The sequence below is a fragment of the Schistocerca cancellata genome, chromosome 11 (assembly GCF_023864275.1).
Source record: "Schistocerca cancellata isolate TAMUIC-IGC-003103 chromosome 11, iqSchCanc2.1, whole genome shotgun sequence".
In the NCBI taxonomy this organism is placed as follows: domain Eukaryota; kingdom Metazoa; phylum Arthropoda; class Insecta; order Orthoptera; family Acrididae; genus Schistocerca; species Schistocerca cancellata.
In genome coordinates, this window is record NC_064636.1 from 89972251 (window position 1) to 89986065 (window position 13815).

Sequence of the window (13815 nt, forward strand, 5' to 3'; positions counted from 1 at the left end):
GTTAGTTAGATTTAAGTAGTTCTAGGGGACTGATGACCTCAGATGTTAGGTCCCATAGTGCTCAGAGCCATTTGAACCGCACGGCCACTCCGGCCGAAGTGTACTAGTGAAAATCGCATCAAAATCGCTTCAGTAGTTCGTGAGACGAGCGTTGACATACCGACAGCCAACTCGGCCGGGGACATCTTAATACGAGTGTATAGCGATGAGGAGGCAGCTGACGTCACGCGGCCTACGTCACAGCGCCTGGATCACGTGGGACGTCGGCGGCGGCGTGGCTGCCTGGCCTATCAGTAGCCAGAGGGCGCCAGCAGAGGTCGGACGCTGCCAGCTTGCGTCTCTCAAGGCCGGCACGCATTCGACTGCGGTGAGTACAGTCTGTACAGTTGAGCGAGACCCCGTGACACACACACCAACCGACAGACAAATTCGATGTGTGTAGGGACGTGTCGGCCGGCGTGGCCGTGAGGTACTAGGCGCTTCAGTCGGAACCGCGTGACTGCTACGGTCGCAGGTTCGAATTCTGCCTCGGGCATGGATGTGTGTAATGTCCTTAGGTTAGTTAGATTTAAGTAGTTCTAGGGGACTGATGACCTCAGAAGTTAAGTCCCATAGTGCTCAGAGCCGTATGAACCATTTTCGTAGGGGCTTTTGCCAACCGAAAAAAATGTTCAAATGTGTGTGAAATCTTATGGGACTTAACTGCTAAGGTCATCAGTCCCTAAGCTTACACACTACTTAACCTAAATTATCCTAAGGACAAACACACACACCTATGCCCGACAGAGACACTTAAAGTAGTAAAGGCGTTTTGTTATTTGGGGAACAAAACAACTGATGATGTCGAAGTAGAGAGGATATAAAATGTGGAGGGTAAAAATTGTAGAGGGAGACTCGAACCTCCGCCGGGACCAGCCGCACAGTCCATGACTGCAGCGCCTGAGACCGCTCGGCTAATCCCGCGCGGCTTTGCCAACCGACCGACCAACTTTTCTTGTCTTTATGTCGGTCGGGGAGAACCACGCGACAGCCTACTCCCTCTTCCTCCCCCCCCCCCCCCCCCCGCCGCCGAAACACCATCCGATAAATTGTATGACGCGCTGAGGTGTCAAACGCCTGATAGGAGTTGTTCTTTTGTCACTGTGTACAGAATTAAATGCTATTCTACATTGAAGAGCCAAAGAAACTGGCACACGTGCCTAATATATCATGTAGACCCCCCCCCCCCTCCGAGTACGCAGAAGCGCCGCAAAACACGACGTAACATGGTCTCGACTAATGTCTGAAGTAGTCTTGGAGGGAACTGAAACCATAAGTCCTGTAGGTCTGTCCATAAATCCGTGAAACCAGGAGGGCGAGGAGATCTTTTCCGACAGCATGTTGCGAGGCATCCCAGATATTTTAGCAAATAAAAAAAAATTAAAATAATAATAATAGTAATAATTTGTAATAATAATAATTGTTAGTTTGGATAAGTAAGTAATTGAGAGATTAAAATTTACGCCGTGAATTTATCGAGCTTCGCACGTCCGAAGATGTACGGAACGTAGCCAGGGCTCATTATATATATTTTTTTTTTGTAGACAAAGTCTAATATCTGACCTGAGCTTCAATCATGAAAATGGAGCGACTAAAATTACTAAAACAAAGAAAGGCATACGATTAAATAAAACATATATTCATTTTAACATATACATTACGATATGAATGACACTTACGTAAAATTATAGGTAAATGATTGCAGATAATTTACAAATGAGAGCGACTTATTGGTTCTGCGCCTCTTTTCTGCAAATAAGTATGAAATGGCTAACTGTGGAGCCACACAAAATATTACGTCCTTCTAGGACAACGAATGACATAAGAGTGATGATGCCTACTGGCTGTGACAAGAGAGCGGTGTTAATTGCTTTATTTTGCATTCTCTTGTCTTAAAAAATCGATACATATAATCTACGTTAACTAAATTGAATATTGTCTGTGCTCGAGTGCAAATGGTTCCTTAAACTGCCCCCCAAATTGCGAAGGCAAAGGTGTACCACCTGCAGCTGAGCAATTTGTTGACGTATTTTCTTTATTTATCATGTTATGAATCATAAGTTGCTACGTATCATGTTTCACAGATTCAACATACATATAATATCATAAATGTCATACATCTATACAAATACATAAATAATATTTACATACAAGATAAATGAAAGTGAAAAGAAAAAATAAAAATACTTGTTTCCGAGCGGTATTGAACCTGGGAACTCCAGTACCAGAGTGCAGTGCACTGGCTCAGAGCTACCATTGCTCTTTTAATTTTATTGTAGTTTTGCAGAGACTGTAACAAATTTCACAGTTCGTATTCACTTGTGCTGTTACCTTGTAATAAATTGTTGGGTATATAGTCCGTTGTTCTCATTCACTTCAAAATGTTATTACACATGTTCATTCAATAAATAAGATTAATTAATTGTTTTGTGCATTTTCAAAGATATGTGAACATATTCTCTTTAGAATGTCACTTGTTAGTAAAGGTTTATACTGTGCTAAAGTCTTTGCACTGTAAAATAAATGTCACGTGTCACACGTTTTGTTTACATTGAGACGAAAGTTCTTTAAGAAACAAGTTGGAGATCAAGAATCTCGATCCTCTGTTATGCCAGTCCTGCCTGGATATCTGCCCCCCCCAAATTCTATCAGTCCCTCCAGATCCTTGAGCGTCATGCACTCCGCCTCGCCTTCCGTATCCGCCTCCCGTCCCCCACGCGGATCCTCTATGATCTCATTCCTTTCCCCCATCTGCTCCTCTTCCTCGAACATATCCGCATCCTCTACACCTCCCGCCGTCTTGACCCCCCTCACCCCCTGGTTGCTCCTCTCCTCTCCCATCCTCGCCCCCTGCCCCGTCTTCACTGTTGTGTCCCCCCTACCCTCCATCTCTACACCCTCCATCTCCTTTCCCAAGGTGGCTTCCGTCAACTCCCCCTCCCGGATGATGCCCTCTCTCCCTCCATTTATCCTTCCTATCAACTCTGATCCTCCCTCCCCCTCCTTTCCTCTGTCCTTTCCCTGGGCTCCCTCTTCCCCCCCCCCTTCCGTCCTGTTTCCTCCCCACTACACCTCTCCCTACCTCCCTTCTCCCCCCCAGTCCTTTTGTATTCCCCTCCTCTGCCTACCCCCCCTCCCTGTCGCGTCTGCCCCCCACCCCTCTTATGGGTTCTCATCCTCCATCAGCTCCTTTCCCGGTTTCCCCCCCCCTTCGCTTTTCCTCTCCTTTCCCCCCCTTTTTGTTTTCCCATCTCCTGTCCAGTTTCCCCCCACCTGCTCTCGACTGTGGTGTCACCTTTGCCGACTTTTCGTGCTGTGTTCTAGTGACTATTCAGTGTTGTGTTGCGAACAGAAACCATGCTGTCGCTGGGTGTGCATTTTTATATACTTTGCGAACAGAATCCAGACTGTCGCCGTGTTTTTTAATTGTCTATTGTTTCCCCTGTCTGCTCCGTATGTATTTTTATTCGCTTCATCCTCCCTCTGTTGTTTGTTTTCATTTCCCCATTTTCTTTTCACCTGTTTACTCACTAAGTCCCCGATTTTATCGCCTGTTTTTTATTATTGTTTATTCTCCTGCTTTTTATCAGAAAATCTGTAGGCTGCAGAGCGGCGTCCTAAGCTGCTGCCAGCCCGCCCCCTTCGGGGGGAATTGAAATTCAATAAAGGAAAAAAAAAAAAAAAAAAAAAAAAAAAAAAAAAAAAAAAAAAAAAAAGAATCTCGTAATGAAGCGTGCTTTGGAAGACGCAGTTAAAATGTGGTTTCGTCTTGGTAGGAATACATGGTGTCAGTGGTTCCGTACTGACCAGTCCGTGTTACGTCTACTCAATAACCTCCAATTTCGTCTTCCAAAAGGCGTATGTCGTCTCCTGGATATTGTGTCGTCGTTTCGTCGAAAAGCGTGCCGTGGTTTTGCGACTCACGTCACCTATAGTGTCCCATCATGAGCGCAGTGAACCGTTTTTTCAAATATTTGCACACAACTTGTTCATACATTGCTCGTTGCAAAACAAAATGTTCGATCACAACAGAGAGCACAAAACATAACAAATATCACTTCACTTTGAGTACAGTTTTCTGTTACATGTTTACATAGATATAAAAAAAATTTCTGTGGAACATGTACCTATACATTTACGTTACATTGTTTGCTTAGGCATATACATATTTTACATATTTCAATTGCATTAAACTAGATATTTACAAATACATATGGGCCAGACATAGAAAAAATTGTCTTATAGGTTCAGTGTATTGTGATACATTCAGAAAATCCATTTTCTTTTACAGGTCTCTTCCCCTTTTTAATAAAGTTTTCCTTTTAAGTATATTTTCCTTTACATCAGTACTACACAATAAGTGTTCTTCCTCATTAAATGTTTCCTGCAACATAAACTTTCATAGTAGGTTAGAAAACATCTTGGAGATGATCTGTCCTGAAAAGTCATGATTACAATAAGACACGACACGTCACATCCACAATCAATTCCAAATTAGCACATGCACAAAGTATCATTTACAATTAAAATAATATATATATATAGCCTTGCTCAATTAATCTCACATGTCATTTCCTGTAGAGTGTTTTTTGTGCATGTTGTGTTCATGTGGATTGTGGTGTGAGTGTGAATAGCAAATCAAGTGTCTTATCATGCCAATTAATATATCAGGTGCAGGGCAGGAATTGTCTCCGGTCATTTAGTCTGTCAGCTTGTCTGGAGGGTATTAATAAATATAATCTGTAACTGTGCTTTGCATGAAAATTGTTAGTTCTTCTTGTGTCTTATCTTCTTGCTGCTGCTGTTATTGCTGGTGCTGTAAAATGTAGATACTTAAGATTATAGCTTATATCTTCTTCTTCTTCCAGCTTGAAGTACCAGATGTGACTTACCTTGTGGGTGTATCAGTATACTGTGCTAATGGCTAAAAGTTTTCAAATCTTTGTGAGGGTACAAACCTAAAATTCTCTTATTCTTGGGGTTTTGTAGCAGATATGCTCCTGGGTGTGGTATATCAATGATTGTGTAAGGACCTTCATATAATGGACGCCACTTGACATTACGTTTTAGAGGTGATGACGATTTGTAGTGGGTCTTAAGTAAAACTTGCATGCCTATTGTAAAGTTTTGCCTTCTTTTCAGATTAGCACCATAGTTCTTATTTCTAATGTCAGCTTGTTCAGTAATTGCAATGAGTACTTCCCTTACCTTTTCCTCGTGTGAAGGTTTGGTGTCAGAAAATTTTGGTAGCGGGTTGCTCCATTCATTAGTTTCCTTTATGTCAAACATGATTTCTCTGGGAGTATAGGGTGTGTTGTATATATTTAAATTGTTGTGTATTTCCTCAAAAAGTGCTAGGTAATGTATCCAGTTTGTGTGCTGTGTTGAGGTATAAGTTCTCATGAATCTATTTAATTCTCTAAAAATTCTCTCACAAGGGTTGGCTGATGCATGAAACTTTGAAATAAAGATACTCTTAATGTTATTGTCCTTTAGAAATTTTCTCCAGATGAATCCTGCATAATACGTGGCATTATCTGATAGAATGGCTTTAGGTTTTCCACAGTATGGCATGTAATCATTTGTGAATCTTCTGATGATGGTGTTTGCTGTGGGTGACTTAATGGCAAAAAGTTTGATGTGCTTAGAAAATATGTCATAAAATGCTAGAATGTATTTACAACCACCGATGCTAGTTGGATGAGGTCCGCTAACATCTGTACAAAGTATCTCTCTAGGTCCAGTGGGTAAGATAGAGTGCAAATCTGTTTTGGTGGATTGATTTTGTGGCTTGGATTTTTGACATATGAGACATTTGCTGATAACATCATGTATTTTTCTTCTCATGTTTGGAAAATAGCAATACATTTGTAACTTGTTTAGACATTTCTTTGTTCCGTAGTGTCCCCAAACTGTGTGAGTGTGTGCAATGAGTTTGTGCACAGAATCTTGTGGTATGCAAACGCACCAGTTAGTAGCATTTGTGTGTCTTTTGTAGAAAAGTATGTTGTTGTGCAACATGTATCTGTCTTGTAAAGTGTCATTGTGTTGTTGCACTATGATTTGTTTTACTTTGTACCAGTGTGGATCTGAATCTTGTAGTGTTGCCATGTTCTTGCATAGGTCTATGTAGTATTGTGTAAACTGTTTGTCTTGCATGAGTAGTATTCTGTAATCGTGTGTGTTCTCAAAGTCTGTATTGTTATGGTGTAATCCTTGCGGTAGTCTTGAAAGTGTGTCAGCTATTATGTTGTCTTTTCCCTGGATGTGCTTGATTTCAAAAGAGTAATTCTGTAATGCAAGTGCCCATCGTGTAAGTCTAGGATGAATGAGTTTACATGACAAAAGGAAGGTAAGTGCTTGGTGGTCAGTGTATATAATGGTGTGTCTTCCATACAGATAATAATTAAACTTTTTAAATGCCCATATAATAGATAATGTTTCCAATTCTGTGGTGGAGTAAGATCTTTCACATTCCGTTAAAGTCTGACTGGCAAAACCAATGATCTTAATATGTTCTGAAGTTTCTGTTTTAACAAGTTGGAATAAACAACATCCCAAGCCAATGTTTGATGCATCACAAGCAATACAAAAGTTCAAATTGAAGTCTGGATGTTCCAGCATGTTAGAATTTACTAAGGCTTCTTTGATTTTAGTAAAGTCATTTTCACAGTCTTGGTTCCAAATCCATACCTGGTTCTTGTTTAATAAGTTTAGTAAGTATCTGCTATTGAGTAACTGTTTAGGTACGAATCGTCTGAAAAATGAGCATAGACCGAGAAATGATTTTAACTGTTTCTTTGTAGTGGGATTGGGGAAATGTCTGATAGCATCTAATTTTGAAGGGTCAGGTTTAATGCCTTGTGTGTTGATGATGTGCCCTAGGTATTTGATCTCAGAACAAGCAAATCTAGATTTACAAATATTGGCAGTGATACCAGCTTGTGTAAATCTGCATAGTAAAGTGTTCAGGGTATCAGTGTGTTCCTTCCAGGTTTTTGAGGCAATCAGTATGTCATCTACGTAGTGTGTAACAGTTTCTAGTAAATCATCACCGAGTACAGAGTTTAGTGCAGTAATGAATACTCCTGAGCTTACATTTAGGCCAAATGGTAATACACAAAATTGATACGTTCTGCCACCAAACATAAAGGCTGTATATTTTCTGGATTCTTTGCTTATTGGCACCTGCCAAAACGAATTTTTAAGGTCTATTGTAGAGAAATATTTTGCATCCAAGAATTTCTGAAGTTGTTCATCAAGATTTTCTGGTTGTGTCCTCACAGGTAAGATAATTTGGTTGATAGCTCTTGCATCTAATCTTTCCAAAAAATATTCAGGATCGTCGTCCGGTAAGTACAGTAATTTCTCTTTAATATTAAAAGGAAGTCTTGCTTTTAGTGATCGGATCACATCTTTTGGTTTAACTGGTTCATTAAGGAAGTGTGTCATGTTTAGGTACTTCTCGAAATATCTGCGCAGGTTGCCGTTTTTAGGATTGAAGTGTTCGGGTTCAGTGACTTGTTTGCGGATACGTTCCTGCACAGTGGGTGACCAAAACTTATTCAAGAAGGCGCGTTCAAACTGCTCGTATGTTACACATCTGTCGCTTTCATGGTAAGCCCAAACAGCAGCGTCCCCTTGAATGTAATCCACAACGTACGCAATGCGTTTGTGGTCGCTCCACGAACGTGGGAATGCGTTCCTAAAAGCTTTTAAGAAGATGACAGGGTGTACAGTGTTTTTGCCTGGTATAAAAGGTTGAAATTTACGGTGCTTGAATAGACTTTCTTCTTCTTTGTTACGTGTTCGTCTGTTTCTTTCCGTGTAATCATTGAATTCTTCCCTGTGTGTACATGGTTCTTCATCAGAATAATTGTATTGTATTTCAGGTGATGGGTATCTGTTGCTATGCGTGTCAGTGTATTGTGTATTTGAGTGTTGAAATTCGTGTGTGTACATGTGTTCATTTCCGAATCGAGATTTTCTTTTGTGTGTGTAAAAAAGTGTAGTGGGTGTATTATTCTGTTGTGCTTGGCATTGAGTTGTCTTTGTTTGCATATCGTCATCGATTACTTGTCTATTGTTGTTCATGTATTCCACTACAGAATCGTGCACAATATGTGGCAATTTGTTTTATATACATTCTTCAAAAATTTCGTCTTTGTGTGCCGTCCAGTCTTTAAATTGTGAATTAATTCGAGACAAATGGGGTTCAGCCTCTATCTGTATTGTTGTGTGAATTTGTTTGTGAATGTCAGCTACGTTTGTTTCTATTGTATTCACCTTTAAATTAATTTCGTCACACGCGTGCGTGTTTGATTCTAATTTTCAATTAACAGTTTCACAGGTTTTTGTCAATTCATGGATGCGATTGGCATTGTCGCTTTGTCGTAACTCTAAATTTTCAAATTTTTCCGTAAGATCGTCAACCTGTTTGGAAAGACGTGTATTAATTTCATCTACCTTTTGAGTCAGTGTGGCGAAGTCTGACTTTATCTCATTTCTGAAAGCTGCATTGTCTGTCATTAATTGTGAGAATTTTTCGTCATTATCTTGCTTAATATTGGATATGCCTTCCAAAATTGAATTCAGTATAGTGGCAAAATTTTGATTGCAAAATGAACTTGCCCCCGCCCCGTCATTAGACGTGACGTGGTCTCTCAGGTTTGGTTCAGAATTGCTCCTTTCGGCGTTTGTGTGTGTGTGTAGCAGGTTATTTTGATGTGTTTGCGTGTCTGTATTAATTTCTGTGCTTGAATGTGTCTGTGTATCCATGTTTGCATTACTTGATTGTTGTTCCATTGTGTACTGGTGTCGAGTTTTTACCATATCGTGAATAAATTGTGTGGAAGAAAAAAAAATTGTTTAAACGCGTAGTGTGAAAATGTACTGCCTATGTGTGTGTTTAAATGACTGAGAATGATTAAGAGATGACTTTAAAGATCGAAAGTAGCATACGTGTTAATGGTGACTAGCCATGTTGCTTGAATCTTGTACAATGTCAGCCATATTTGCAATGTAACTTGCGTATTGTTGGATCGGAATGTAATCGTCTGAATAATGAGATTTCGCGGAATTTGGAAAAAATTACTGAATGGAAACTGAATATTGAATTTAATGCCGAGAAAAATAATTTTGAATGAAAAATGTGCTTGGAATCAATTGTGGATGCGCGAGTGCTGCTTCTTACCGTACATGTCGTCTTGATGCGAAGATTGCATTTCCAGTCCAAATTGTCTCCAGATTTTATTCGCTTTCTTCCATATTCTCGTCACATGGGTTGTTGCCGGTCAGGATGTACATGAAAAAGAACAATTAGTTGTAGTACAGATACAATAATGAGTCCTGGCACATAGTCGCCAGTTTAGCAAATAAAAAAAAATTAAAATAATAATAATAGTAATAATTTGTAATAATAATAATACTTGTTTGTTTGGTTGAGTAAGTTATTGAGAGATTAAAATTTACGCCGTGAATTTATCGAGCTTCGCACGTCCGAAGATGTACGGAACGTAGCCAGGGCTCATTATATTTTTTTTTTTTTTGTAGACAAAGTCTAATATCTGACCTGAGCTTCAATCATGAAAATGGAGTGACTAAAATTACTAAAACAAAGAAAAGCATACGATTAAATAAAACATATATTCATTTTAACATATACATTACGATATGAATGACACTTACGTAAAATTATAGGTAAATGATTGCAGATAATTTACAAATGAGAGCGACTTATTGGTTCTGCGCCTCTTTTCTGCAAATAAGTATGAAATGGCTAACTGTGGAGCCACACAAAATATTACGTCCTTCTAGGACAACGAATGACATAAGAGTGATGATGCCTACTGGCTGTGACAAGAGAGCGGTGTTAATTGCTTTATTTTGCATTCTCTTGTCTTAAAAAATCGATACATATAATCTACGTTAACTAAATTGAATATTGTCTGTGCTCGAGTGCAAATGGTTCCTTAAAATATCCTTAATAATGTTAATGTCTGGGAAGGTTGAAACTTCCTGGCCGAATAAGACTGTTTGCCGTACCGAGACTCGAACTCGGGACCTTTGCATTTCGCGGGCAAGTTCTCTAACAACTGAGTTATCCAAGCATGACTCACGCCCCGACCTCACAGGTTCACTTCTGCCAGTATCTCGTCTCCTACCTTCCAAACTTTAGAGAAGCTCTCCAGCGATCCTTGCAGGACTAGCACTACTGAAAGAAAGGATATTGCGGAGACATGGCTTAGCCACAGCCTGGGGGATGTTTCCAGAATGAGATTTTCAGTTTGCAGCGGAGTGTGCGCTGATATGAAACTTCCTGGCAGATTAAAACTGTGTGCCGAACCGAGACTCGAACTCGGGACCTTTGCCTTTCGCGGGCAAGTGCTCTACCAACTGAGCTACCCTAGCACGACTCACGCCTCGTCCTTATAGCTTTACTTCTGCCAGTACCTCGCCTCCTACCTTCCAAACTTCACAGAAGCTCTCCTGCGAACCCTGCAGAACTAGCATTTCTGGAAGAAAGGATATTGCGGAGACATGGCTTAGCCACAGCCTGGGAGTTGTTTCCAGAATGAGATTTTCACTTTGCAGCGGAGTGTGCGCTGATATGAAACTTCCTGGCAGATTACAACTGTGTGGCGGACCGAGACTCGAACTGGAGACCTTTGCCTTTCGTGGGCAAGTGCTCTACCTTTCTTTCATGAGTGCTAGTTCTGCAGGGTTCGCAGGAGAGCTTCTGTAAGGTTTGGAAGGTAGGAGACGAAATACTGGCAGAAGTGAAGCTGTGAGAACGGGGCGTGAGTCGTGCTTGGGTAGCTCAGTTGGTAGAGCACTTGCCCGCGTAAGGCAAAGGTCTCGATTTCGAGTCTCGGCCTGCACACGGTTTTAATCTGCCATAAAGTTTCATATCAGTGCACACTCCGCTGCGGAGTGAAAATCTCGTTCTGGGAAGGTTGGTTGCCAGCGGAAGTGTTTAAACTCAGGAGAGTGTTCCTGGTGTCACTCTCTAGCAAATTCTGGACTTGTCGGGTGTCGCATTGTCCTGTTGGAATTTCCCAACTGCGCTGCAATGCACAATGGACATGAATGGATGCAGATGATCAGACAGGATGCTTACGTACGTGTCACCTGTCAGGATCGTATCTAGACGCATCAGGGGTGCCACATCACTCCAGCTGCACCCGCACCACAGCATTACAGAGCCTCCACCAGCTCGAACAGTCCCCTACTGAGATACAGGTTTCATGGACTCATGAGGTTCTCCCCATACCAGTACACGTCCATTCATTCGATAGAATTTGAAATGAGACTCGTTCGACCAGGCAACATATTTCCAGTCGCCGGCCGGAATGGCCGAGCGGTTCTAGGCGGTACAGTCTGGAATCGCGCGACCGCTACGGTCACAGGTTCGATTCCTGCCTCGGGCATGGATGTGTGTGATGTCTTTAGGTTAGTTAGGTTTAAGTAATTCTAAGTTCTAGGGGACTAATGACTTCAGAATGTAAAACGTAGACTGGCATAGGCTAGGAAAGCGTTTCTGAAGAAGAGAAATTTGTTAACATCGAGTATAGATTTAAGAGTCAGGAAGTCGTTTCTGAAAGTATTTGTATGGAGTGTAGCCATGTATGGAAGTGAAACGTGGACGATAAATAGTTTAGACAGGAAGAGAATAGAGGCTTTCGAAATGTGGTACTACAGAAGAATGCTGAAGACTGGATGGGTAGATTACATAACTAATGAGGAGGTATTGAATAGAATTGGGGAGGAGTTTGTGGCACAACTTGACTAGAAGAAGGGACCGGTTGGTAGGGCATATTCTGTGGCATCAAGGGATCACCAATTTAGTATTGGAGGGCAGCGTGGAGGGTAAAAATCGTAGAGGGAGACCAAGAGATGGATACACTAAGCAGATTCAGAAGGATGTAGGCTGCAGTGGGTACTGGCAGATGAAAAACCTTGCACAGGATAGAGTAGCATGGAGAGCTGCATCAAGCCAGTCTCAGGACTGAAGACCACAACAACAACAAATATCTTTTGGTTCAAAAAATCGATTTTTTTTAATTGCATTTTTGGATCCATAAAAGTGTTTAGAATCCACCCCTGAAACGGTTTTTCCGAATACGGAACTGAAATGTTTGTTATTCGCGGTTGAACAAAAAAATGCACCTGTCTGAAATCGGTCTTTTTCATGCAGCAGTTTTGTTTTATTTTGGAGGAGAATTATTGTACTGGTGCTTGGGAGGAAACACGCAAAATTCAAATGAAAGTTTGAACGCGTGTGTTTGGAAGTTAGCCCCCAAGCATTTGCATTCTGGTGCGAAGACTGTGGAGATTGCGACTTTCCTGGCAGTGCTCAGAGCCATTTGAACCATATTGTTTCCAGTCATCAACACTCCAATGTTGGTGTTGACGGGCCCAGGCGAGGCGCAAAGCTCTGTATCGTGCAGTCATCACGGGTACACGAGCGGGCCTTCGGCTCCGAAAGCCCATATTGATGATTGTTCATTGAATGATTCGCATGCGTGGCACTTATTGGTGACCCAGCATTCAAATCTGCAGCATTTTGCGTAAGGTTTGCACTTCTGTCACGTTGAACGATTCTCTTTCAGTCGTCGTTGGTCCCATTCTTGCACGATCTTTCTCCGGACGCAGCGATGTGGGAGATTCGATGTTTTACCAGATTCCTGATATTCACGGTACACTCGTGAAATGTTCGTACAGGAAAATCCCCACTTCATCACTATCTCGGAGATGCTGTCTCGTATCGCTCGTGCGCCGACTGTAACAACACGTTCAGACTCACTTAAATCTTGATAACCTGTCATTGTAGCAGCAGTAGCCGATCTAACAACTGCGCCAAACACTTGTCTTTTATAGGCGTTACCTACCGCAGCGCCGTATTCTGCCTGTTTACATATCTCTGTAATCTGACAGAGTGCCAGGCGGACGAAACTTTAATGACAGGTTTTCGGGGAAATTTAAAGATATTTAAAGATTGAATATCTTTGTGGGACTTGTCGTGCAAGGAGTATAGCAACAGAGATGCAAGAAATGAAGCACAAGCTTCATTTTTTAACGAATTCGTAATGGTTTCATGGCGCACATTGAGACAGCAAAAGATACATGTCCTGTGAATAAATCTCCGTTGAGCATCTACATCTCGGAGTTTAGGTTTTATTTCCGCTGTTTGTCAGAAATGGAATCTAAAAAACGAAATACAGACAAATTAGATGTTAAATTACGTTTGCGGTACATATTGGAAGTAAAACCTAAAAACCGAAATACAGAATGTCAGTGGACACTTACGTATAAAATACACTTACTTGTTGCTTTTTTAAAAAGAAAAATATCAAATCTTCTCCTATAAAGAGCAAAGTGTTGGATTTTTTTTCACAGTTCTGATAGTTGCCAAATGTTTTATTTCCTATGTTGCTGTTGCCGTATTTATTAGATGATGTTCACCACCATCATTTTCTAATCTGAAATGAGTTTCTTAAAATTACAGAGCCAACTTTGATGCTCCATACACAAATAAATTAATGAAGTTTACTTGAATTTCCTTTCTTCTATTTATTTTGCTTTATCATGATGTTTTTCCTCAGGCAACTACAAATCACGCTGCAGGTTTCAGGGATCATTTTAGATAGTAATTGTGTGGGTAGAACAGCACTGAATTGGTGGCCCTCTTAATTTCTGCCAATGGCTAACAGTCTTTTCTTGCAGCTTACAGCGTCTCTCAGGACTGTATTTAGTTAAGTGTTCTGTCTAGACAAG

At 41.0% G+C, this 13815-nt stretch overlaps 1 protein-coding gene across 2 annotated transcripts in view; it reads left to right on the forward strand.

The window, feature by feature from the left end:
* The first annotated feature begins 289 nt into the window (after nucleotides 1-289).
* Nucleotides 290-13815, forward strand: part of LOC126108958 (uncharacterized) — a 121220-nt gene continuing 107694 nt past the window's right edge. For both annotated transcript variants that reach the window (XM_049914347.1, XM_049914348.1), the window contains exon 1: nucleotides 290-367. The gene's annotated coding sequence lies outside the window, so the exon portion shown is untranslated. The remainder of the gene's footprint in view (nucleotides 368-13815) is intronic.